This window comes from Trachymyrmex cornetzi, unplaced genomic scaffold, assembly GCF_001594075.2.
Source record: "Trachymyrmex cornetzi isolate Tcor2-1 unplaced genomic scaffold, Tcor1.1 scaffold380, whole genome shotgun sequence".
Taxonomy (NCBI): domain Eukaryota; kingdom Metazoa; phylum Arthropoda; class Insecta; order Hymenoptera; family Formicidae; genus Trachymyrmex; species Trachymyrmex cornetzi.
Window position 1 is genome coordinate 189,508 of NW_017298535.1, and position 25,816 is coordinate 215,323.

General features: G+C 35.8%; 1 protein-coding gene across 5 annotated transcripts in view; it reads right to left on the reverse strand.

Moving 5' to 3' along the window:
• The window catches only part of lilli (AF4/FMR2 family member lilliputian), a 273,330-nt gene that overhangs the window by 156,984 nt on the left and 90,530 nt on the right, over positions 1-25,816 (reverse strand). The window contains exon 1 of one of the 5 annotated variants that reach the window (XM_018511573.1): positions 18,105-18,777. The exons of the other annotated variants lie outside the window; for them this stretch is intronic. The gene's annotated coding sequence lies outside the window, so the exon portion shown is untranslated. Of the gene's footprint in view, positions 1-18,104; positions 18,778-25,816 lie in introns of those variants that run through there. 5 annotated transcript variants of the gene reach the window in all.

The window sequence follows — 25,816 nt, forward strand, 5'->3', positions numbered from 1 at the left end:
CATTAGCCAATCGAAATCCTATACTGACATTGCGGATAGACTGACACAACCAAAAATTGATTACAACAACCAGAAATTGGCTGTTGTAGTCAATTAAAAATGCTATGCTATATTTTACCATCTAATTTGCTGCAGCAACCAATCTTTTCTTTCAGTGCACAAAATCATTTTGATGATCCAACAACATTATTTTCAGATCTGTATCTACTCATTTAGAGTCGCCAGCAGTTACAACGAAACTAACCGCTTAGCCAACGCTACGATTGTCAACTGACGATCAAGGTTCTGTCAACCAGTATACTGGCCCATCACTGGCAAATGATTGGCCGTCAAATAATGGCCAAAATTCTATCAACCAGTATTGGCCAATGCTAGATCATCACTGACAAATAACTCTAAAATGACTGGGCCAATACTGGCTCCAAGTTATCATCCAGTACGTACCAAATATTGCGTCAGTAGTTTGCCTGAACTGTGGCAACCAGTAATAACCCAGCACTGGGCCGATTATAAAACCCTAAATGAGTAGATAAATTTTTTATTTTTTAACAAAATTGCTCTTTCCGTGGCACATGTATATTTAGATGGTACGTTTTAGTCACACGGGTATTTCTATGGCCGAATACGGTCTCTTCACCGTGATACTTTCTCGACCAATACCTTTGACGTCCCTCCGCGTGTCGTCGGGTTCCGTCTCTCTTTTTCTTTCCACCGCGCCACTTAATGCTTCGCTACATCTAGCTAGAAAGTATACTCTTAACTAAATCGATGCCAATAGAAAAAACAGACTGCACATTTTAAGTGTCGCTCGCATTTAATTGCGATTTCGTAACGTTCTAACATAAAAATGCGTGAAACAAATGTGAATAAAAAAATCCCATAGATAAATAAATTTACCTTCAAAATTAGACCACTTATAATAATCCTATTTCAATTTACTTTAACTCTAAAGTTTTCACACGTTTTTAAATATGAATTTCCGTTCTAATTATTTAACAATGTTCCATAATTTAACTTTATTCTTATTGATTCGACAATATTAGTTCTTCGTGCTTTTTCATCCTAAACGAAATTCGACGCAAATATTTAAATTGAGATAATTCTCTTTAGTCAGCTTTTTTCTTCATATGGAAAAAAAAAACGAAAAAGATACCAAAATATCTCTATCCTGAATCCGCGCGAGGAAGTAAAATTCCAAGCCGGCACATCGGTCGGCTCGGTTTTATTGAATATCTGGGAATATTGTCACAGAACGGTCGAAGTTCATCGAGCTAACGAGCTCGAACCGCTCTCGACAAGTGGCGAGCGTACTCCTCTCTGTCGGTTATTTGCGCGATCGAAACCCGGATGGTCCCCGCGCGAGGAATGGATCGGACAGTTTTCAAAAATGTTCGTTTAACAATCCGGCACAATCAGCCGTCGACGGTGGCGTCTACCGAGAGCCGCGTACCGAAATCACTGCTCGCTCTCGCAGCGAAATCGATTGCCTTTTTGATTTCCATGTTCGCTATTTTTATCATCAGTTCTTGCGCCCGCGATTGTTGTGTTTGCGCGCACGATGATCTATCATCATTCATAGATAATGAATTATTTATTCAAAAGAAAATACAACAGATGATAAGGATATATAGTCGTATCACAAAGTATCAAATTAACTTTCTTATTAGTAGAGATTATCATGCTACATGTCGCCTCATTAATTTAAATACATCTTCATTTACGACTCTCTATACTTTTAACAATAGATTTTACAGATACAGAATCTACTTTTTATTAGGTAACACCTGTTGCAATATTTTAGTATTATACTGCTAATACACAGCAGACAAATAAAGATAATAAACTTTCAAGAAGATTGAGAAAAGAGATTTTATTCCCAAAGTCTGTTTCCCATATTAATCTTTTAAAAAGGACTGTTATATTATATAAGCTAAATCATTTTTAGGATAAACGCCTTACTATGATTATTGCAGCCCATTATCGTTTAGTCTCTACGAGATCCGCGTGTGCTCCGAGTTTTATTGTACTCGATTAATGTACTTTTAAGTGCCAGCGATTCTCCGACGGCGTTTTCAATTCCCAACGAGCGTCGCGATCGATTTAATCCTCCGTGGATTAATTCGCGCCTCTTTCGCGGCCGACGTACCGGCCGAATTAGCCGATATTTTTTCAATATCGGAATAGCGAATGTACCTCGAGGTAGATTTTTCTCCTCGTCGTTCGAACGAACGTTTAACAGCAGCGGCATGGCGCTCCGATCCGCCCCGGAGGCGGGTTATTGCCATCGTAGATAATTAATTCGCGTTAATCGCGGCCCATTTGAAATGGTAATGAGAAAGGGATGATTTAAAGCGGTCCTCGCCAGCTGCGATTCGCAATTCGCCGATAAGAAGAAAGAGAAAGATACACGAAACGAGAGAGGGAACGACAGAGAAAGATAGGGAGAAGCGTACCCTGGAGGGTCGAAACAAAATATACATTAATTGGTAATCTAATAGTTTAATGATACGACATAAGTACTTTAATACCTATATAGATACATATCACGTGTACATAGAGATAAAAAACGAATGAAACGAAAGTTCGGATATGTTCACGTTAATAACTCTGTTATCTCTCTAAAAGTTTCAGTGTACCATAAAAAAAGAGGAACGAAAGGAAACGCGCACTATCTTCGAGCATGTAAAGACAGCCGAAAGTGAAATTAATATAGAAGGCGGAATAAACGGTGATTAAAGGAACGAAACATGAATCGAAAATCCGACTTGATCTGCCTTTAACCGCATACCTTCTCGCCCATCCGTTCGACGTCTATTACTTCGAGTTTCTAATCCGTCTCGATCCATCGTCTTGACTTTAAATCCCGGATTACACGTAATAGACCGGTCTCAGCTATCGCCGTTTTCATCGGTGGATGCCGCGATTTGCTTCCGTTCAACGCGATTTATCGGTCGTTTTCGCGTTTATATCTCCAACATTGTCAATAAGCTTTCACACTGCTCTTGTGACGACGGCAAATCGTCTATCCTATTTGCGTTTCTAAATTATAACTCTTTCCAAGTATATATTTTTTTTTCCAAATTGTATGCAACATCGAAGAAAAGATAAAAAAGAAAATAGAACTGAATGAATTTTTAATGAGCGAGGAAAGGCATTAAAATGTATCAAAGTAAAATTTTAGATTTATTTTCTTCTCTCTATATCTCATTTATATCCCATTTATATAATTCTATTTATAACACTTGTACCTTGCTTCTACCAATAATTCATATTCATAATAATTCATAGCTAACGAACTTGTTTCTGCACTGAGAGAAAATAATGACTGCAATTATCATAATTTAATAATTATATTATTATGGTTTATATTCTATGTCGATTTTCACTGAGGTACTATCTAGTGTTAACTATAATTTATAAGGTCTACTTTCGGTCCCAACTACGTATTTCTTTAGTAGAACTATAATTCTAGAATTATTATTACTAACATTGCAAAAATATTAATTATAAAAATGAAGTTCTTAACCATATTTTATTTATCATACAATTATAGTCTCAAGTACTAAACAGTTTTTCCTTAGAGTAGTTTAGACTAATATTTTAGTCCTTTAGAATATTCATCTATTTATATTTATAAATATCTATTAAAAAAATATATACATACAACATAACATAATTCATATATGTATTTTTAATCATAAAAACCAACGCTGTTAAGCATTTTGCACTGTTAAATTCATAATGTCACATTATAATTTGAGTCATTTTTAATCATTTCTGTAGGTCGGCACTGTTCCTAATCAATATGTCGTTAAAAACAATTTAGCTCCATTGTTTTAATTATATATATAAATTAAAAAAGAAATAGACATATTACTAAACATATTAAATTTCACTAAAATTTAGTTTATTATTTACTAAGTGCATACGTTAATATAGACGTTGTTTACTTTGAAAGTAAGCAATCCAACTATAGAGATGGATTGATTTTGATACACATAGAAATGAAAAATAACAAAATGTTATTTAATTCAAGGGATTGGGTTATCATTACTCTTTTAATATCCAACACAGTGTATTATCTCAGTATATTTTACAACAGTGGCCTTTTACTTCTCTTCCTTGACTCTACCACAAAATCCTGCAAAGACAAAGAACGCAAAGGAAACTACGAAAGAATCACTAGTGGTGCTTCGAACGGATAAAACCGTTTTCTCCTGCTCCTTATCCGACTCATGGGTAAGTCGATTTATGTCGTCGGTTCGTAAAAACATCATCGTCCACGGACCGTCCGATGACCAAAGAATATCCTTCTTTCCGCTCTTCCCCCTCCCCTGACCCTGTCTCATCCTTTTCAATTGCACGATAAAGGATTATTGCGTTATCGACTCCACCCACCACGAAGAGATCGTCTTCTTGGTCGACCAATAAAACAACGTAGCCATGTTTTACGAGGGACATCAAGCACGTTGCACGCCTCTTTCCGCTCGGTTCGTTACTTTGTAAACGTCGAACGAGCTCCATGTACTTGGCGAACTCCTACAACCCCCTTCGTGACTTTGTCGTAATATCATTTTAGAACAGACGAAGTAATTCGACTATAAAAGCAAATAATCAGGATGTGGGATAAGAAGTAAAACTAAGGAAGGATTCCGATTGATATGTATCTTATATTGCTAAAAATTATATTATAGATTACTCTGGTGTCTCCGACTTCTCTCAACAATGTTTATGTTTGAACACGGTGGAAATTTAAGAGCAGCAATAAGACAAATAAGAACGATGTCGAGGAACAACGTTTGTAGTGTAACGTGCGATAAGGGTAACGCATTGTAGAATCAATAACTGGATGCAATCTTGTTTTCGTATAGTATATAGTGTAGAGTGAAAATGGAGCTGGCGATAAGGAGGCCGGTTACGACATGCCACGTGATGAAGTGTGTGACGCTTCCACGAAGAAGCTCGGCTCGGTCGCACGCGCCGACGTCAGCGTGACGTTCGAATGTCGAATAATACGGCGATTTAATGCGCGATCATTTTCCCTATAGCTATCGGACTGGGAGGAGACGATGTGAAAGGAAGTAGCCGATTTTATTCGCCCGTTACAGCAACTCCATGTGACTCCTTTATATCTGCATTACGATATACAGCAAAAAAAAATTATACTGCGGCGAATAAAGGCAATTTGTGAGAGATAAATATACTATATAATACATTGCATGAAATGTACTTCACGGTTTTAAATTCATTTTAACGCTATTAAAGTTAACAGTTGAAAAATTAAATTAAGTGTTGCCAATTATGTGTATAATTAGCAGCAGTAAAAAGTTAAATAATTAAATTTTAAAATAATACATTCAGTATAATATTCTTTGCATTATAATTTCAAATTTTTCATAAAATGTACAGTTTGACAAAATCAAACACACTCACATTTGCTACAACTATATCAACTCGAAAGGCAAAATTTTTTAGAATATTACAGATTTCGAATCATTAAAATATTGTAATATTAATTTTAAAACGTAATTTCAATATAATAACTAATTATATGAAGGAATGATATTAGATATATATTCTTTTAAAGAATACGTTTCCGTTTCTTTTTACAAGTAAAACTAATTTTTTAATTATATCGTTATTGCAACAAAAGAACGATATCTATAATGAATTGTACGTATTACATTTAAAACGCAAGACAACTACAATTTTACGTAACAATTACAAATAAACAACTATTTAAATTGCAATATACGATAATTTAGTGAAAATTGCCTCCACTAATTCTATAATTCGCAAGGTACAATATTACGCTCGAAATTGTTAGTCGTCGTTTCCTCGCAGGAAAACAGCTACCGACAAGAATTCTTCCTGGCATCCGCGAAATTTGCACGTGTCGAATCGAAATTTACACGTGTTGAATTCGCAGCGCGACTTGTCCGTTCGCAACAAAGACAAGGGTAAAGTCTAACAAAATGATAAGAGCCGTCCGTCTCTCTCGCATAGTGTCAACCTTCTGCGCGCGCTTTAAAGAGCCTGCTCGCTCGCTCGTTCGGCCATGCGAGCGAGCACGCGTGAGAGACCGCACGGCACGCTTGTACCACAATTACACTCACGCACGCCGCTTGTACGTGTAGCGAATTCGACGCGGGCTTCGTTAACCACTCAGCGAGCGCTAAAGAGAGGGAGAAGAGCGTTCCGGTTAACACGAACCTCGACACGAACTAGGACTGACGACGTCCATTTTAGATCTCGAGTGTATTGCGCGTCAAGAAAACCGTGTCGCTCCCAGTTAAAATAGCACGTTACAACGGAATACGAAGCATCCCTTAGATATTTCATCCACCCGTTACCTCGTTAAAGCTTTCAAAATCGATTTTCATTCGCAATCAGCGAAAATTGCGCACGTCACATTTTCTATTGTGACTCGATTGCATCAAATGTGTCTGTAACCGAGTTAAAATTCCGTCGAAATAAATTCCTTTCATTACAACGCACAGGAATATAATGTACAATTTTACTCGTTACATTTCACTCACTTGTTACAATGACATAACTAAAAAAATTGTTATTCTTTAGTTGCTTGCAAAAAGAAAGAATATACTTTTATTTATCTACAGTTCCTATAAGTTATTACACCAAAATTGCATTAAAAAAAATTTTGTAATATTAAATTTGAAATGCAATTTTGGTCTGATAACCGATTGTAAAAAAAAAAAGTTCCTTTCTTTGTGTGTTCTTTATTTCTCTATTCTTTTTGTAACAAACAACTAAAAAATGACAATCGATTGAAATTCATTTTCTGGAAAACTTCATTTTTAGAGTTATGTCGTAACAACACGTGAAAGAATTTTATCGACTGATATATAATTTCATCGATTGTGAAAGAGTCCATGAAATCCCATACAGTTCCACAAAGATAAAAGTAAACGAAGGTAAAAGTCCACGAAAGAAACTTATCGTGAGAGATCGGCGACGCATCGACGTTGAACCGACATGTTGCACAAACAGTATCGCGCAAACTGTCGAGAAACGATAACGATATACGTGAGGCCTGCAAGAGCAGGAAAGAAGGCGGGAGAGGCGAGAACGCGAGTGAGTTGTCGCGTTTATTTTGAGCCTGGTACGAAGGCTAAACGGCGAATTACGAATTCCTGACGATTCGGCGGCTTCTCTTCGAGCGCTTCGTCACTCCTTCCTTCCCGAATTCGTCCCGATTCTCCTTCCTCACGTGTTTCCGTATGCTATTAATATGTTATGATAAGCGCTGCAGAGAGAGAGAGAGAGAGTTTGTGTGTACACCTAAGAATGTAATCACGAGAGCAAAGATGCGCTTCGAGCAGCGCGATTGTCATTTTACGAAGGGGATGGAATAATCACTGTAACCGCACTCTGCGCCACAGCGACGTGTTTATCATCTGATGACGCATATAAATACGCTATTTCCTTCGTGCTACGATATAACTTGCTCAGGATTGTCGGAAATTCCTCATCTTAAAATCTCTTAAATTCCATACCTTTTCCCTAATTTTCAGAACAAGATTTTATGATTTTTCCTAAGTTCAATAATATTTGGAAATTTTTTAATACATTTTTATATATTTTCGTCGAGATTTATTATATGTACGGAAATCGTTAAATATTTTGTTGAAAGATCAGTTTAACATAGCAATGTAAATTATACTGAGAAAAAAGTATTTGAAAATTTATTTGTGAGATATAAAGTTTATTTCTCTGAAATAAATCCCTTATTGAAAAATGGACGAAATAAATATTTATTTGTAGCACAATAAACATCTATTTTATTTTCAAAATAAGTATTAATTTCACGTAAATTTATTTCGATATATAGTATAAATTATTTAGTTGCAAGCAAATTTCTTTCAGTTTTTGTAAATCGAACAAATAAATAACATTCTAAGGAAATTATCTAGCACTCAAGAAGTCATATATACAATATCTATCGAATAAACACAAACGTAAAAATATTTGTACACATATACACACACATACATATACTATATCACTGAAATAAGCATTTATCTGAATATATTTTCTAAATAGCACTAGACTGAGAAAAAGATATTTAAAAATTTATTTGTCAGAAATATTTATTTCACTAAAATAAATATTTATTTAATTACGAAATAGAATTTTTTCTTAGCAAATAAGCCATTTATTTCATTTTTTACAATTAATTAGATATATTTCACAAAAATGTATATTTTGTCATCATAATTAAATTCTTTCATAACTGATAAATATCGAAGAAAACGTCGTAACATTTACTTTACAATATTTCAATATTTTTCTTTCAATGAAGTCAAAAATTTTCTAGAAAATTTTGCAAAATTCCCTGACTTTAACCGTTTTCAATTTCCTTAATAATTCACTGATTTCTAATTTTCCTATGGCAATCCTATTGTGTGTGTGTGTGTGTGTTCAATGTATATTTGTGAGAGAGAGAGAGAGAGATTTTGTGGAACAATCAAAAACACAGAAAATAGCTGATTTAATACACGAATCTGTTATTTCGAAACTCCCTCTTTCGAAATTCTGTTTGTTCAACTTTTATAGCTTCGTATTACGAATCACGGAGAAATATCGACACGAAATGCTTGCGTCCCACGAGATATCTAAATTAAAGTATCGTACTTCTCGACGAAAGCGAATAAATGTTTGTTACAAATCGAGAATGATATTAAATACCATTCTCGCGTAATTCGTCGAGCGTGCTTCTAACAATCTGTCTCGGATGAAATCTTACTTAAGTTTTATCTACCGAGTACACAAATACATCCACGTGATTTTGCACGTGTTTAAATGTATATCTTTAGAGTATCGAGGTCGTGACAGAAACCCGAAATAACCGCAACTGCGCTCGTGGTAGCAACACCGGCATGAGTCGACTGTAGGCATGTGACAGTGGCATCGGAAATGGATTCAATCTCCTAATGATGTAGATATTACGAGCGAGAGATGCATTGCCCAAGTTCTCCCCTCTTCCTCGCTCCTCCTCATCCTCTCATCGTCCGTCTCGCTTGCTGACACCGTTACGGATACGAGCCGATATTACAGCGGATTAGCGAAATAATCTTCCCTTTGAATCACAATCGACACGACGCGGACCCGATGACTCGCATCCATTGACACTGACACACTAACATCATTTTGCACGGCGGCAGTAAGACGCCGGTTGGCGCGACGACCTTCGAAAGCCGAGAGTTTCGTGGCGTTTGCCGTTCGTCGCTAATCTCCTTGAATGCTCCTTATTAAAAGCGATTTATTAAGTCACTCTCGCAGCCGCTCGCGTCGACGATTCGACGTTTCGCACGAAATTAAACACGGCCGCTGGAGACCGTGTTCCGCGAATGTCGCCTCCTGGGAATACTCGTTTAAATACGGATCTTTGCGAGAAGCCAATTGCACTCGCTTAATCTAAAGATCGGCCGTTTTGTATTCGCGGAAGTAACCCAAAACGTTTATTCCCGCAAATGTTTATGCGACGCATAAAAAATATATGCATATATACTTCATGCATCGTAACTATAATTTTATTGGTAATAAATAGTCATCACGTCATTCTACGGTATAATGTTTTTTTAATAAGTGAAGCAATTATTAAGATACCGAAGTTTAATATGAAATAATCGATAGTCTGATAATCATGCATTCCATTTGGCTAATTAATAAAATTAACTATATTTCATGGAAATAATAAAAATAATTCTTTCTCTTTTGGACGATACTACAATCGAGTTGAAACAAATCAAATTTTAATAACTTTTCATTATTAATAGAACCAATTATTTTAAATATATTTCATATTTAATTGTACTATTTGTCACTAAATAATAGATATGTAAATTATCAATTTTATTATTAATAAATTATATAACAGAAATAATGTCAATAATACGATCACGCTCGAAAATCGAGATATACATACTACTATATTACTGCAATTGTGGATTTTGCCTTTGGAAAGTCACTCAACGAGATTGAAATTTCGAGTTCATGGGCCATCAGTGGCTCTTTCAACTCGGTCGGGATTTCGATTTTCTTTTCTACCGAGTTGGCATTGAACGCATCTAACGACAATGCCAAAGAGAACTCCCAATGCGCGTTTAGCTTCGCATTACCTCGGCATAATTGAAATCCGTACGTCCAGTTACGGCTTACTCATTGTGGGCATAATCGATTACGCAACGCACGACACACGCTCGGTGCTTGAGCTGAACTTATGAATACGTGTAAAGGCGCTTATTGCTCGTAAAAAGCAGAGGATATCCGTCGTGAGAGAAAGCGAATTGAGAAATCCTTTTGCGCCAAAAACATATCGTTTTGAGATACATTTATGCTATTGAAAATTTTTTAAAAAGCTGTGAAATTTAACAATATTAAATACAGTACTTTTGAACGGAATATAATACCAAAATTATAATTCCGCGATTGCGCTAAATGGCTGCACTGAGAAAAATGATTACAATTATAATTATACAGTTTTTTTCAGTGTTAACATTTTTTTTATAAAACTATAAATATAATTATCATTATTTGCATTATAGCAATAATAACTATAAATGGAGTCTCTAACCATAATTATTTTAAGCAATAAATGTGTGTTGATATATTCTAGAACATTAATGTTACTTTAAAATGAATCGCGATTCGATGATTGCCTGAGTTGTATAATTTCGATGGCTCTTTGTTGTGTTTTATTATTTCTCTAAAAAATAGCCGGAAAATGGAGAATTGGATTTACATCACGCTGATATCGCAATGACCATATTATCGGAGAATTTAACTAATTTCTATATTCAAGCTCAACTAAAACATAACATCATCTGAGAGAGAGAGAGAGAGCGAAAGAGAATTAACTCCAAAGCGCATCAAATAAACGGCACCAATAATAATAATAAATCGTTCATCAACTGCATACATCAGAAACTCAAACTCATCGGGCGCACTCAATTCATTCGCGTTCATTATCACGACGGGCGGGTGCACATTATCGGACATTATCAGCGCTCTTACGCTGTCGGATTAATATCACGTCGTGCCGATTCGCCTCTCAAACGCCATTTTCAAATCAAATCAAATCCACCTGACGCAGCGAGCGGAGTGCGTTTCGTAAGCCGCACAGGAACAAACTCTGTTCATGTTAGCCGTACCACGAAGTCGTAATTTTATTATAAAGTCGAACGCCCCACGGCAATACTTTGTACGCGAGGAGGCTCCGCTATACGACGACAATTCCCCGGTTCGTCCGGGAATCATCGTCGTCTCATCGTCCGATAATAACTGCATTCTTGGATACTTTTACGACGGCAGGATTTTTCCCGCGTCGTACTGAACTCTTTTAATGATCATCATAAAAGACTTTCTTCGCGTGGATCCTGAATTTTCTGCGAGACGAGATAGCGCACGCGTCCGTAACACCGATAAAATTTATCGCCCTCGTTGCATCTCCTTTTCTATCGAGTATATTCCTAAAGTGTTTTTCACTTATTTCCCTGCATTTCCCATCCGAGACCTATGCTCGTAAATCATTGGCGCAATTCAAATGTCCTATGACGGGAAACAGCCGCAATCTTGAAAACCGTTTCAAATAATTTTGTCATGACGAAAAATACAGGTTGTTACTATATTATTTAGTTCAATTCAAAAGTATGAAGTATAAGTTTATGTTTAAATATATAGATTTTACGTGTAATTTAAAAATATAAAATATAATATATATATTTAAAAATATAAAATCCTTCACAATATTTATGCAAGCTATAAAAATGTTTCATTAACTAATTCTAGTTTTAACTAATTTAACGTTTCTTTTTTTTTAAATATTAATACCAATGTTTCTAATATATGATAATTGAAAAATAAATTACGTTATGTATTTCTCAGTATTCAATTTTCTCGTATTTAACCTAAATACACACAGAATGTGCATAAGATATCGAGACGCTTTGTCTGATGTTTTTGACTGAGGTTGATGCGTCTCTCGCGGCCATTTTTAAAAGGCAACCATGACTTCTCGGCATTAACATCGGATCTTTCTCCCTCCTCTCGGTCGTCCTACTCCTCGTCTCCACACTTATGTAACGTTAAGTTAGCGCGACGACACGCGACAGTGAACAAGAAGGATTGAAGTCAACGTGTAAAATGCATTTATTATTTCAATTATTGTCGCTGTAATTTCTTTCGACCGAACGAAAAAAATACCTGTCAAGCTTATGCTACTAGTTATTAATTCTTGAACATTTAGGAAGAATCGAAAAGTTGTATGACGAAATAGAAATATGTGTGTAAATAAATAAATTCTTTAAGTTATTATAATCTTTTCAACTAAAGGCAGATATGTATTATTATTAAAAGAAAATATTAAACTGTCAGCGCACATATTTTTACTTACTCTATAGACACTCTGGGTCTTTTTTGCCCAACCCAAATATTTTTACTTGTTCTAAGCTTTCAAAACATCTAGAAAAAGTCAGGATTACTTTTCGACAGCTCTGCTACATTGCCATCAAATAGTTATTTAACTCAATCTGTTAAAACCTGTATCTAATAAAAATTGAAATTTGTGTCAAGAAAAATTAAATTTCGTCAATCTTCGTGATCTAAGATCAAATTTTCTATTAAGATAAAAAAAAGACTCAGTATGCCTATATAAAGTATAGACTGTTTTCTTTGTTAAATTATTTATACACTTTCTCAAATCAAGTTATTAATAACCAGAAGACGACAAATACTTCCTATGTCTCGTGTTCTAAGAAAAATAACGTTGGTAGTGACGTCAACACTCTGTTTAGCCGGATATAATTAATTTGCAATTATCGGCATGTCTAAAAGTGTAACCGCACTTCGGAAAAAAAGAAATTAAATGTTGCATCGGGCAGTTCTATCGATACAATAAATTATTATTACTGAAACACAGAAGGTAGATAATGAGATTGGGTGGTGTATATGATAGCGCATGTACCGGATGGCGCAGCGGGAAAATCCGAGCGAGGGAACGTTCGGAGGAGCAAGAAGATGTGAAACAGGATGACGAATCGAGATGAAGTTTCAAGACCTAGTTTCAAGATCGTAAAATTCCGCTAACTGAATCATTCTTTCTTCGCCATCATATATATAAACTCAATTAAATTAAAATATATAGAAACACAAAAGGACACAAAAATTATAAATCACTGAAAAATAAATATGACAGTGTAGTTCACAATAAAATGCATCAATATACGATACAAATATTATAACTAAAAATAATTATGCTCAATAATGGCATTATAAATATACAATTTTAATATTTATTTCATAAAAAATAATTAAATTTTAATTTGATGCTAAGTTGCCCAAAATAATAAAGGTAATAAAAATGTAACACGGAAAGAACAGTTTCAAAAAGTATTTATAATAAACTAAATACAGATCTGAAAATAATTTTGTTTCGATCATCAAAGTAATTATATTAATGCTTAAAATGTTAATTAGAATGCTGCAAAAAGTTTTAACATTTTAGCAACCAATTTAAGAGTCCTATAATTATTTTGACAATCTAAATAAAATTATTTTCTGATCTGTATCTTACTAAATTTGTAAACACCAGCAAAATCGTTCGTTTCTAAAGAAAAGCTTACACACTTCCAGTAAAATTTTGTCTGAAGAAAGATTATGCGATAAAATTTTTGTTTGAGGAAAAATAAAGGCCAGTGAAAGTTTGTCAATGTAGCTCAAAAACAGTTTTATACCTATTATTCATGTTTTATTCTCATCTTTCGCCATAGTTGGGCCTTCGACCTCATGCTTCTGTGACGTCATCAAAGGACATACCTCTTTCACCTGCTTGTGCTCTGAGAAAAATGCGGCCGAAGCAGAGAAGATTCATCGTCCTTGGACAACGATAAAGTCTCGGAAGGGAAAATCCAGGACACGCGGCCGGTTCGTAAAATAACGAGATTTATTTTATGGACAGAGATGGATCGGCCGTAAAACGTCGCTTGGAACGACCTGTGACGTTTTTCCTGCTTCTTGTAACGCGGTAGCACAAAGCGGCACCCAACGTTCTCGGCGTTTTCCTCTTAAAGCAGCGCATCCGACCTACGCAGTTTTTTAATCCATTACTCGTAGCTAATAGATTACTTGTAGCTAATACTTAACCATCAACAAAAGCGTGATAAAAATTTAATATTATCATCAGTAATATCGAATAAAACACGAACATTATCGTTTTTATATAACTAAATATTAGTAATTAAATGAAAATTAAACTGTTAATAAAATTATATAATTATAATTATTCTTTATACCGTATACTCTTTATTTATTATTTGTAATTGCTTCTTAATATTTATAAATCTGTAAGTGTTCATTTTAAAAATGGAACTGAATGGCAGAAGATAACAACAGAGGGAAGAACCCCATGATGCGTGTTGATGTTTAACACGTGACTCTATTTCGGGTTGATTCATAGCCAAGTATTTATTTTCGAGAATGGTTTCCCTAGCTATAAAGTGACGTGAAAGAAAAAATCGTTACGCCTGTCATTTTAGAATCATAGCATAGAGCAGTTTTGTACAAACTCGAGAATTTACGACACCTTTCCTTAATAGATTTTTCGGCTAATCGTCTTCCCTTTTTCACAAAAAAAAAATACAACAGTGTTTCACTCATATTTCTTGCACAGCTACATATTTCACGACTAGCACTATGAAAATCTGTCTTTAAGTCCTAGATAAACATCAAACAACCGAAGCACAACGTTCGACCGTTGATTTATCCACCATTCACAAACAACGGACATTAAAATGCAAGCGAATACTCGCCGCTCTGCAACGTCGTCGCTCGACGACAAAGTGTTATCGCCCGATGACGACAACGGCAGTAAGAAAATTGCTTTCTTCGCTATGTCGGATTTCCTATCGGAATGGCGAGCACACATTCGACGAACGTGATTCATAAAAGCGGAGCTTTGACAATGTTAAACGCCGCAAGATGAATCACACAATTGACGCGGACGCATTGTTTCGCTGGCGTCGCTATTTTGGGAACTTTTGCTTTTGTCGCGCAAATTAAGCGTCGAATCAAACAATAGCGGTGCGTTTACACGGCAGGATTTTTGGGCGGTAAAATCGAGCGGTTTCCCGCTTGATATAAAAACCGTGCTAAAAAAACAAGCTTGAAAAATTCTAGGAAAATGTTTGAAAATTTTTGATCAAATGGGACAAATTGTAAAATACAGTAGGTTTCTTCTTTAACCTTTAAGTAAATAGGTGGTTTAAAGATACGCAAGTAGATACTCCGGGCGCTCAGAACAGCTAAAAAATTTTTAATTCTACAGTTATATTTCTTAATTCTATATTGTGTTTAGTTATATCCTTAAGTTATAAGATAGAAAAATGTAAAAATAATCAAGACTTCTCTGAGCAATACTGTCTATTTTTCTTCAAAACAAGGTTTTAAAGGAAAATACGTGATACATCTGGGATTCTATAACCACTCTACTTACTTACAAGGTTAATCCTTAACACACAATGATTTTCCGATCCTTTTTACCACACACACAATGGGTCGTTCATATTTTCCACACGATTTTTAATTTTTGTCTTTTACAAGTATACACAAAAATTATTAAGTGATTCTTCTTACATAAACTAAAAAAATGTCTAGTAAAAAATGAAGGAATCAAAAGATTCTGATTTATCAATCAGAATTCCGATTATCTCATTAGAATTTAATAGATTAATCCAAAAAATTCTAATTAATTCATTTTCAACTAGAATTCCAATTAATCCAGACATTTTTCTCATATTTTAACATTTTAGAAAGTATTTGTGAAATTAAAAAGAAGAAAAGAATAGTGCATTATTTAGCCAAGTGCTCCTAGTATTTCAAAGAAAAGAAATGCACAGAACACGAATGATTCAATCGTGCGAATGCTAATAATAAAAGTTAAGATTATTATCGGTCACAGATAAATCGAGCGTACGTTCTGTAATGCAACACTCCAGAAGACGTTGTTCTGCAAAACGCGTAAAGTAGCGGATTATCGCAAAAACACTTGCGCAATACACCGAAGCGAGACGCGGCGAGAAGGAGAGAGTGAGACCGCGATAATAATCACGAGCAACGTCGCCGTCGTTGCCATCGTCGTAGACTTTTCACGCGTGTTAATCAATCGGTTTTCCAGCCGTGAGAGATATAAGAAGTTGCCGGCTAGGTGCAAGGTACATCTCGTTGCACGTGCCGGCTATCAATCGATCGATCGGCATTTCATCTAACCAACGGTGGAATTGAAAGCGCAAATCGTGGCGGTCGACCCTGACTTTTCGAGCCGATCGATTATCTCGAGACAACGCAACGTTCAACACGCTTCCTATACAACCGTTCACTACTGAGAGATGATATTTAATATCTGTAGATGACAGACCCATCTTAATCGTGAAGTTTAAGTAGGAATGCAACACAATACGTTCGTGCGATAAACGTCAGGACAGTCAACGCTTAATTGGATTAATGTTTTCAAACAAGTAAATGATTATCGCATCGAGCTAACGTAGAATTTCTTCGGTGACCTTACATCGTTCTGTGATTACTGAGAACTCACATCAACTGTTGCGCGACTATCAATTCCTGATAGCTAAATAAATAATAAATCATCTAAACACTGTTATAAGAGACACAATTTGAAGCAAAAACTTTCGCATTTATCTCAAATATATTTAGTGTCATTTGATGGTAAACAAAATATTACGAGGTCTGTCGCATAAATGTAACATTTCAAAATCTCTAAAAATCTCTAGTTTCGTAAAGCAGCGTCTATGAAATTTTAAACACGTGAAATTTAAATCTAAAGCCGTGAGAAATTAATCAATCACAGTCGAAATGAGGACAATAATTGACTGTGATTCATCATTTTCTTACTTAAGACTTAAGCTTAAATTTTACGCCTTAAAATCTCATTGTATACCTAGACGTCGCTTAAGAGGATTCTTCCACAATTTTTTGTATCCTCTTAAACATCAAACATCGTGATATAATCGTCATTAACGTTCATATTGCATAAATCAATATTTTTGAACAGCGAAAACTCATCAATGACTGCATTTAGCAAAGAAGCTGATTTGCAAATGTGAGATTCTTTAATATGATTGGTACCTCACAGATCTAAATATATCTATTAACTAAATAATAAAGTATAAATCCAATAACAAAATAAAGTTCTGAACATCATAAAGTAAAAGGAGAGAAAGTACGAATTAAACAGTACGTGAATTACTGTGTATATTCACCAATAATTAAACACAACAGTATAAATACATATTACATACGCTGAAAAGTATAAACCAATCATATTAAAGAATCTCACACAGTTGCAGAACTGCTTTTCTACCGAATGCAGCCGATGTTTTTCGCGAATAATCACGAAACTCATCAATGAATGCATTCAACTGAAAAAGTAGTTTCGCAAATGTAATATTTTTTAATACGATTGTTTTCCTTACAGATTTAAATGTATAAATAATAAAATAAAGCTGAGAATTATGAAGTAAAAGGTAGAAAACAGCATAAATTAACGGTACATAAATTATTGTGTACATTCACTAATAATTACATGTTACATTAAGTATAAGTACATGAACTTGTTTAAATGTAAAATTAATTATATTAAAGCACCTTATAACAGTTGCAGAGTTGCTTTTTCTGTTGAGCATAGCCAATGACGGCAAAAAAAAAACACCTTTGCAACTATTGTATGATTCTTCAATATGGACCGGTTTGTACATTTAGATCCGCGGTGAGGAATTAACGAGCAAAAACGAATCACATTAAAGAATCTCACAACAGTGGCAGAACTTTTTTTTGCCGAATGCAGTCGATATTTTTCGCGACCTTGAATAATCACGCGTGACCGGCTACCTAACAAACGATTAAGTCGTAAGGTCGCTGGTGAACCAGCTTTTCCGAGTAACGAGGATTAAGCTGGCGCGACATTTCGCGGCGCAACGTTGGCTGATTACACGTTTCGCAACGAAACCATCGCGAGCTAGCCGGCCAACCAACTCGTAATTCTCGCAAAGAAAAGAGGACTCGATTCTCACCGTGCGTTCAGGAGGAGCGAGTAGCAGCAATGACGCCTGCTGTCGTCGTCGTCACGTAGACCGAGGACGATCTCGTCGGGTTATCACTACTATTGCCGGGATAATCACACGAGGCACTCGTCAACGACGGCGAAGGCACTCTCATTCTCTCGCCGGGTTGGCGCGTCGTGACGTAAGCGGCACGAGGGGGAGCGGCTAATCCAAGAAGCGCGCGCTCTCCTGCTCGTTGCACACCGGGGGAATAAATCGGGGGTGAAAGCCGGGATTTAAAGAAAACCTCCTTCGGGGAAGGTAACACTCGTGGGACGTTGAGAGAACTATTCCGCGAACACTGCGTCGCGCACTCGCGGCGATGACATATCCCGATAACGAGATAGATAGACGACGGGAAATCCAGCGACTGAAAGTGACGGAGCGAAAAACACTATTCCGAGGGAAAGAGGGGGAACTGATATCCGCACCAACACTGCGTGTCTCGCGCGAGACAACGCGATTATCTTTCTCTTTCTCTCTTTCTTTCCACGCAATTATCTGTAAACGGCCCCACACACACACAACACACACGCACGTAAAGGACAAAGATGCACACTCACGTGAATTGGAAATCGTACGGGTTATCGAGACAAGTGACGAGAGACCCGCGAACGAGAAACGTAGGAACGAGCGTTCCGCACCAGACGATGGTCGACGAGAAACTGGCACCTTCCGGTCGAGACGGGGCGAAGGGCGCGGGGGACGGGAGCGAGATAGACGCGCACGCCGAACGAGATATACACGGACACACGATCGTACGTATGTGGGTGCCCGTTGTGTATCGGTACGCGAGAGGAGCGAGCGCGTGTCGGGCGATCCGAGAGAGCGCGGCGCGGAGAGAGGGATGGAGACCGAACGAGGAAGAGCGAAGAGTGGGAAAGAGGAAAGGAAGAGCGGGGCAAGGGAAGGAGGACGGAGGGGAAAATCCGCGACACTAGCGACCACCGTCACAGAGACGGCTCTGACTACTCCTCGCTCTTTCAACGAGAAAACCTCCGAGATGGAGAAAGACGTGAGATGTAGAGAGAGAGAGAGAAAATCACCGAGAGAGCTGCACACGCCGCGAGAACACGAGGAGAGGAGAAAAAGGCGCGCGAGCGCGCGAGTCGGTATGCGTCCGGTGATTTTCGTGTGCGTGCACGTGGAAGAGAGAGAGAGAGAGAGAGGTTCGGCAAGAGATTGAACCGAGAGAAATCGCGAGAAGGAAGGAGCGAGAGTTATATCGGATCGAGAGATACATACAGAGAGAAGGGAGCGAGACAGAGGAGTGGGAGGTTATCAAAATGGCCGCGCGCGCAACCTACTCCACGTCCTCCTCCTCCGCCACCTCTATTCCTACGCCACTATTCCTCCACCTCGTCCGAGCGCGCCGCACCGCGCCACGCGGAAACCGCCAGGCGCAATGCCGTCCGATATAATGGTAGTGGACTATCGTGACAGTCTAGCAAGCCGCTGGTGGTAGTGGCTCGTGCTCGATGCGGTGTAATGTATATAAGTCGGTGAAACGACGGGTTCAGAGAGCGGGAGAAGGAAACAGAAGCTGTCGCGCGCGCCGTCCTCGCCAAGTCGGGATGAAGAAGAACCCTTACGATATTCAACGAGGCACTCGGATTTTCCGGTCGAAAGTTATTGCAAAATGATCGAAAAATAACGGGCAAATTATTTTAACGGCAAATCAGAATCATGAGAGACCTCTGTGATTCAATAATAATTTAATTTAATTCATCAAACTAAATTGTAATTATTGATAAGATACTACATGTAAACAAACAAAGATACAATAAAATGATTTCAAGAGACATTTGGATTTTACGGTCGAAAGTTTATCGCGAAAAGATAAAAAAATAATAGGCTTGAAAGGTAATTAAGAGAAACGTAATTAAATAACAATTAAATAATTAAATAATTGAATTAAATTTTCATTAAATAAAATTATAATCATTAAGAAGAGAGTTAAAAAATACATAATAAAAAATAGAAAGAAGACAAAAAATAGTTAGAATAAATAATATATATAGTTAATAGAAATAAACGTTACATTCTTGATGCAATTCTTAGCAAAAATTGATGTAAATCGATTTCATCAATGATAAAAAAAAGAACTTCATTAATAATCAACTACATCAACTTACATATCCATGGCAAAACCTATTTATGCCGGGGTGTAAATAATTAAAAGCAGATAGCTCACTGTTTTAGCTGTGACGATTAATCGTCGTTTATGAGTAATAAGCGCGGCGGCAATTTGTTTTGGGATATTGCGCGAACGACAAGACACCTGCATTATGCACGCGCGTTTCGCGTGCGCGATCCATAATTACGATAATTAACATGTCGCGCGTAATGTAACACGAAACACAGAAATAATTCAACAGCGTCGCAAAAAATCGGACGGCGCCAATTAATTCACTCCCCTCTGAGGAAAGGAACTCTAATTGCACGTGGCTGATTTCACTATGTATGAGCCTATGCATATGCGTGTACGTGTACGGGCGCGTATGTATGTACATATTTACGCGGTCGCAGAGTAAAAAAAAGCTTCCCAACGAGATCTTTTAATGTTCCGCGAGGACCTCTGTGAAGTTGACTTCACTTTTTCAAAATTAAAAAAAATTAGCAAAATTCAAGTTACCCTCTTTCCGACAAATTTTAGAATTTCTAATCTATTTTAAAAAAAGTTCCGTCGATTAAAATACCATATAAAGAAATAACGTCTATGTCCACCAATATAGATTAACTTTAATCTAGGTTTAAAACACTCTTTATTCCCTTTCTAATCCTTGGACATAAAAAAAGATAAACGTAAAAATTAAGATTAAAGTTAATCTATACTGGTAGAAACATGCATGAAAGAACCATCTTCATAATTTTATAAACTTAAAAAGCTGTAACTTTCTTATTCACGATTTTAGCGCTTTAATTGACCTCCGTGAAAGGTTAATCTCTTCAGACCCTGTATATATTGTAATGTACTTACATCAATTTTGAAAACATCGATTAAAATAATTTAATTCTATCAATATCATCTGAAATCGAATGTACGTAGTAACGTATGTTGGAAAAATAGTCAAAATTCTGAAAAAAATTAATTGTTCAGTACAAATTACTTATTAAAGTATGAATTAAAAAAAATTTTGTAACATGGTTTCAATTGTCAGGTCTAAAGGAGTTAAGACAGAACATGAGCGTTTCCCTTGCAAATGATTCGAATTAAAAATTATCAATTGCAATGCAATCCCCACCCCGTCGCTCGATATGGAGTGCATAATATCATATTAAACTCGCTTTGAAATTCGAGATGTATCCGTTGACTTCACCTATAAGATTAATTTTCGAACAAAGCGCTTTACAGCGAAAACAGTGCTCACGGCGTGAAGCGGCAATGGTGGCGGCGGCGTCTGTCGGTTTCGGCGGGCGGTTGACTGCGAAAACCGTCTTGCATATAATGCACCGGATCGATACACGCGCGGTCCCGCGCACAGCGAATGCGAAAATGTAACAATCGCCGTTACATTGTAGCACGGCAGGAATCGGACGACAGAAGTACCTGAACAGAGTTCACTAATTTCTCATCCTAAAATTCCATAACTCTTTCCTGATTTCAGACAAAATTCTATATTTTCCCTGACTTTCGACAATACTTTGAAATTTTATGTTTTCATCCTAATTCGAAAACCATCAAATATTTTGTTGAGAGATCAATTTAACAAAGCAATGTACATTACTATTAAATGCAAGTAGTTGGCCATCAATTGTTTGCATTTAATTGTTAAGTTGGTATATTTCAAAATTGCATAAGTGTAATGTATGAATATTGAACTTCTTTAAAGTCAAGAATTGTCATTTTCCAGAAAATTTTGTAAAATTCCCTGATTATTTGCTGATTTCTTTAATAATTCGCTAATATTAATATTTTCCTAATTTTCAGTTTTATGACAAAATTCTGTTCGATCTAATCAAAGGTAAAGAACTAAGTGAAGTAGAAATTTCAGGATATTTTTTCGAAACAGAGTATAGATAAAATAACTTGTCACGTCTGTTCTAAAATCGCCACGTTTATTTCGAATATCATAAATTACCATGTAAATAGCAAGCTTCAACATTTGATAATCTATCATCATCTTTCTTACACAAAGATTCTTTCTATTCGTGTAGATAATTATTTATTAAAAACGCGACAACAGGAGCATAATTTTGTTCAATCTTTACCAACTCCTACTCTGTCCAAAATGTATTTATGTTTGAATCAAAATTTGAATATAAAATGAGAGTAAAAACTGAATATAAAATAAGAGCAAAAATAACAATCGATGGTTTTTCCTCGGGTAGATTTTTTATTTTTGAATTCATAAGACTGGATTCGGACCAATTTGGATCATGTGAAACAAAAAATTTGGTCTTTCTGTGTCAACTTCTATTTGCAAATTTCTCATACGTCTAGCCGATCTATTATAAGTCGACATAAAAATTTTATCCATTCTTTTAATACCTCCACGCGATTGTTCGATTTTTCGGGCAACTAACAATAAAAACGTTCTTGCATCATTTTTTTTCTATTCCACGTGTTGTACATAATACTTGCTTAGTCACGCAATATATCTCATTTGCTACGACATAACTCAAAAAGCAAAATTATCCATAAAATTTCAATATTTTAAATCATTAAAATTTTGTTATAGATTTATTCCGAAATGTAATTTTAGGGTAATAATTGATTATAGAGAAATAAAAGTATGTTTAGCTTTTAAAGTATGTTTCTCTATATTTTACATCTTTTAAAGCATTTTTCTTTTAAAATATGTTTTCTCTTTTTTTTTTCTTTACGTTTTCATTCTTTAATTTTTCTGGAAGTAATTAAAAAATAACAATTTTTGAGTTACGTAATTATTACGGGCAATAAGTGATATGTGCAGCAATAATTACTGAATAATGAGAAGAGAAGAAATTATACACTTTATCATACGATACGTAACAGGCGAAGAAACGATGATAGCAGTTCCAGGAGATTCAAGTGGAAATCATTCGAAGTAACTCATCCCTGTTGATACTAGTGGGTGAGTTTCGAAGTCAAACGCCATCAAGCCGTCGTCTGTCAATCACTTCGCTAAATTGGCGTACTGGGAAATCCCAATGGTTCCACCATTCGGCTCGATCTCTCGCGTTGACAATCGCAACAACCACCAAGTCCATCTAGTGACTGGCTCATGTCCTGACCTACACCGTGGCTTTCTGTTGTCCGTCGTTGGAGCGGAAGCGAGAGGAGGGAAGAATTCGAGGGAAAGGGCCGATCGTAGGTCTGTTTTCTATAGCTAATCTAGTGTACACTTTTGGAAGTAAAGTGAAATAGATATTTGATATTTGGCGAAAGCGAGAAAGAGAGAAGGTTCTATAGGCCAATACAATAATAAAAAAAAAAGAAACCCATTGTTTGCTTTTGTTCAACGTAGTCCAGTATATGGTTGTCATAATTTCATGGTCATTAATCTTCTCGCAGGCATACTAGGTCTTTTTGAACCACAGGCAAACCACTCCCAAATTCCTTGGCACGAATTTAAATTTTTATCAAATAAAAGTTTTAACATTTAAGTTAAATAACTATTTGACAATGTAGCAGAAATGTTGAAAAATAATCTTGAATTTCTATAAATTTTTCGAAAGCCTAGAACAGTAAACAAATTTAGACTGCGGACAAAAACGACTCAGAATGCCTATAAAAATATGTGCGCCTACGAAAAGTTAATAATTCTTTATTGTTAAGAATCTATAATTTATGATGTTATTTATAAATAACGTTAAGTCATTTTTTTTTTGCATTAACGCTATTAATTTAAACCCTCTACCTAAAAATACGTCTTTTTTCAAACTAAATTCGGAACGTGACTTTTAGGTATGTTATTCTTAAGAAAACGGAAACCGGGACAAAGAAAGGGGAAAAGAAAAGATTCAACAAAGATCTGTTTGTCTTTTCTCTTCGGCGACTTCCGTTTACTTTTCCTTGACCGTCATCCACCACTCTGTTATTATCTCGAGTAATCGATTATGCTCCTGAACCACCGCTATATCATCTTAACCTTCACATCGAAGTTCTATTTTTAAGTATAAGGCTTTCTTGAAATCAGGTAATTATTGAAAATCACACGCTATCCGTTTCATTTCATTATATTAAACTGGAAATTACACGCTCATGAATAAGAAATTCGAAATAAATGATTATTTTCATGGATCATATATGTAGAGTATTCCGTGGATCAATGTTTCTTCTCTCATCACAAATAACCAATTGTGATAATGTATAAGCAATTAATAAATAACGTTTAATTATTTTGCAAATATTATCCATACATTATGTATATTAGACACAAAAGAGAATAAAATTATTATTATTAAATACAATTACTCGTATTTTCATTAACTTGTAAAATACCATGATAATTTAACTTTAAAGTCTTTTGAGGATAGCAAATTCAAAACATATCCTTTGAATCGTTACTGGGAACATTTAAAATAATTTTCATAATTAAATTATTATGTATTTAAATTATATCAATTTATTATTTACTTTGGCGTGTTTATTGTAGTCTATGACTGCTTGTTCTTCATGTTCTTTGTCTCTACACTGTTAAGAATGTAGGAAATATAAAATGGGAAGTCTAGATAAAAGAAAAAAGAGATGAACCGTATTCGCCTCTCGAGTAGCTTCCTGATTTATCGCACTTGTTATCTATTAAGGAGACGATAACGCTTCAAGTTATGGTCTGTCTGTCGCCAAGAATGAAACAAAATAGAGCTTCTCTTTTCTTTACGTAGATAAACGCGCAACAATGTTACGAGATAACGGTCTTTATCAGGTCGTACGGCTCCGATCACAAGCGACGAACAAGTTGTATAACGTTAGAATTGATCGTGTCACCTTCCACGACATGAAAATTATACGTGCTATAAATTATTTCTCGGAACCAGGAAACATTTCTCTCATAAAATTATTTGTTAGAAAATAATATGCAATTATTTAGGTTGAATTAATCATAAAATTATATATTCCGTCTGTAAATAATAATAATCTGCCTTAAAAGATAATAATTTTGTATACTCTGATGAATCAGTCTCCCTTTTCTCCTTAGTGATAATTTAATTATATGTAAAATTTCAATTAGAATAAAACATATAGTTTCCAACAAGTCATTAATTGATAATAATAATAATCGTCATTAATTGAAAGGCTATAATTATTAGAAACAGCGACAGAATGGCAAAAAGGCAACCTATAAAAATATTGAGTCGTGCAAAAATTTTTGAAGCAATTTCACGGAATTAAATAACGATTACGGGGAAATGCAAATACGCATTCGTGCAAGAAGAGAAAGAGAGAAAATCGTGGAAATCGTATCTGCCTGAATTAATCAGCGGCCACAGCGATCTATTCGTCATCTTGTCGAGATAATTATTAAATCGTGGGGGACTTAAACATTTTTAAAGGACAATTATTTCTGACGCTATTCAGTCGCAAAGCTGAGACACGCTATTAAATGTTTAAAATTAGATGAATGTGGCAACAGTAAAAAAACTTTACTGGCACTTAATTTTTTTTAGGACGTTAAAGGTCCACCGAATATTCAAGCTTATTGCAACAAGGTCTCAAAATTCTTTCTCATCACTGACATCAACTATATTAGCACGCT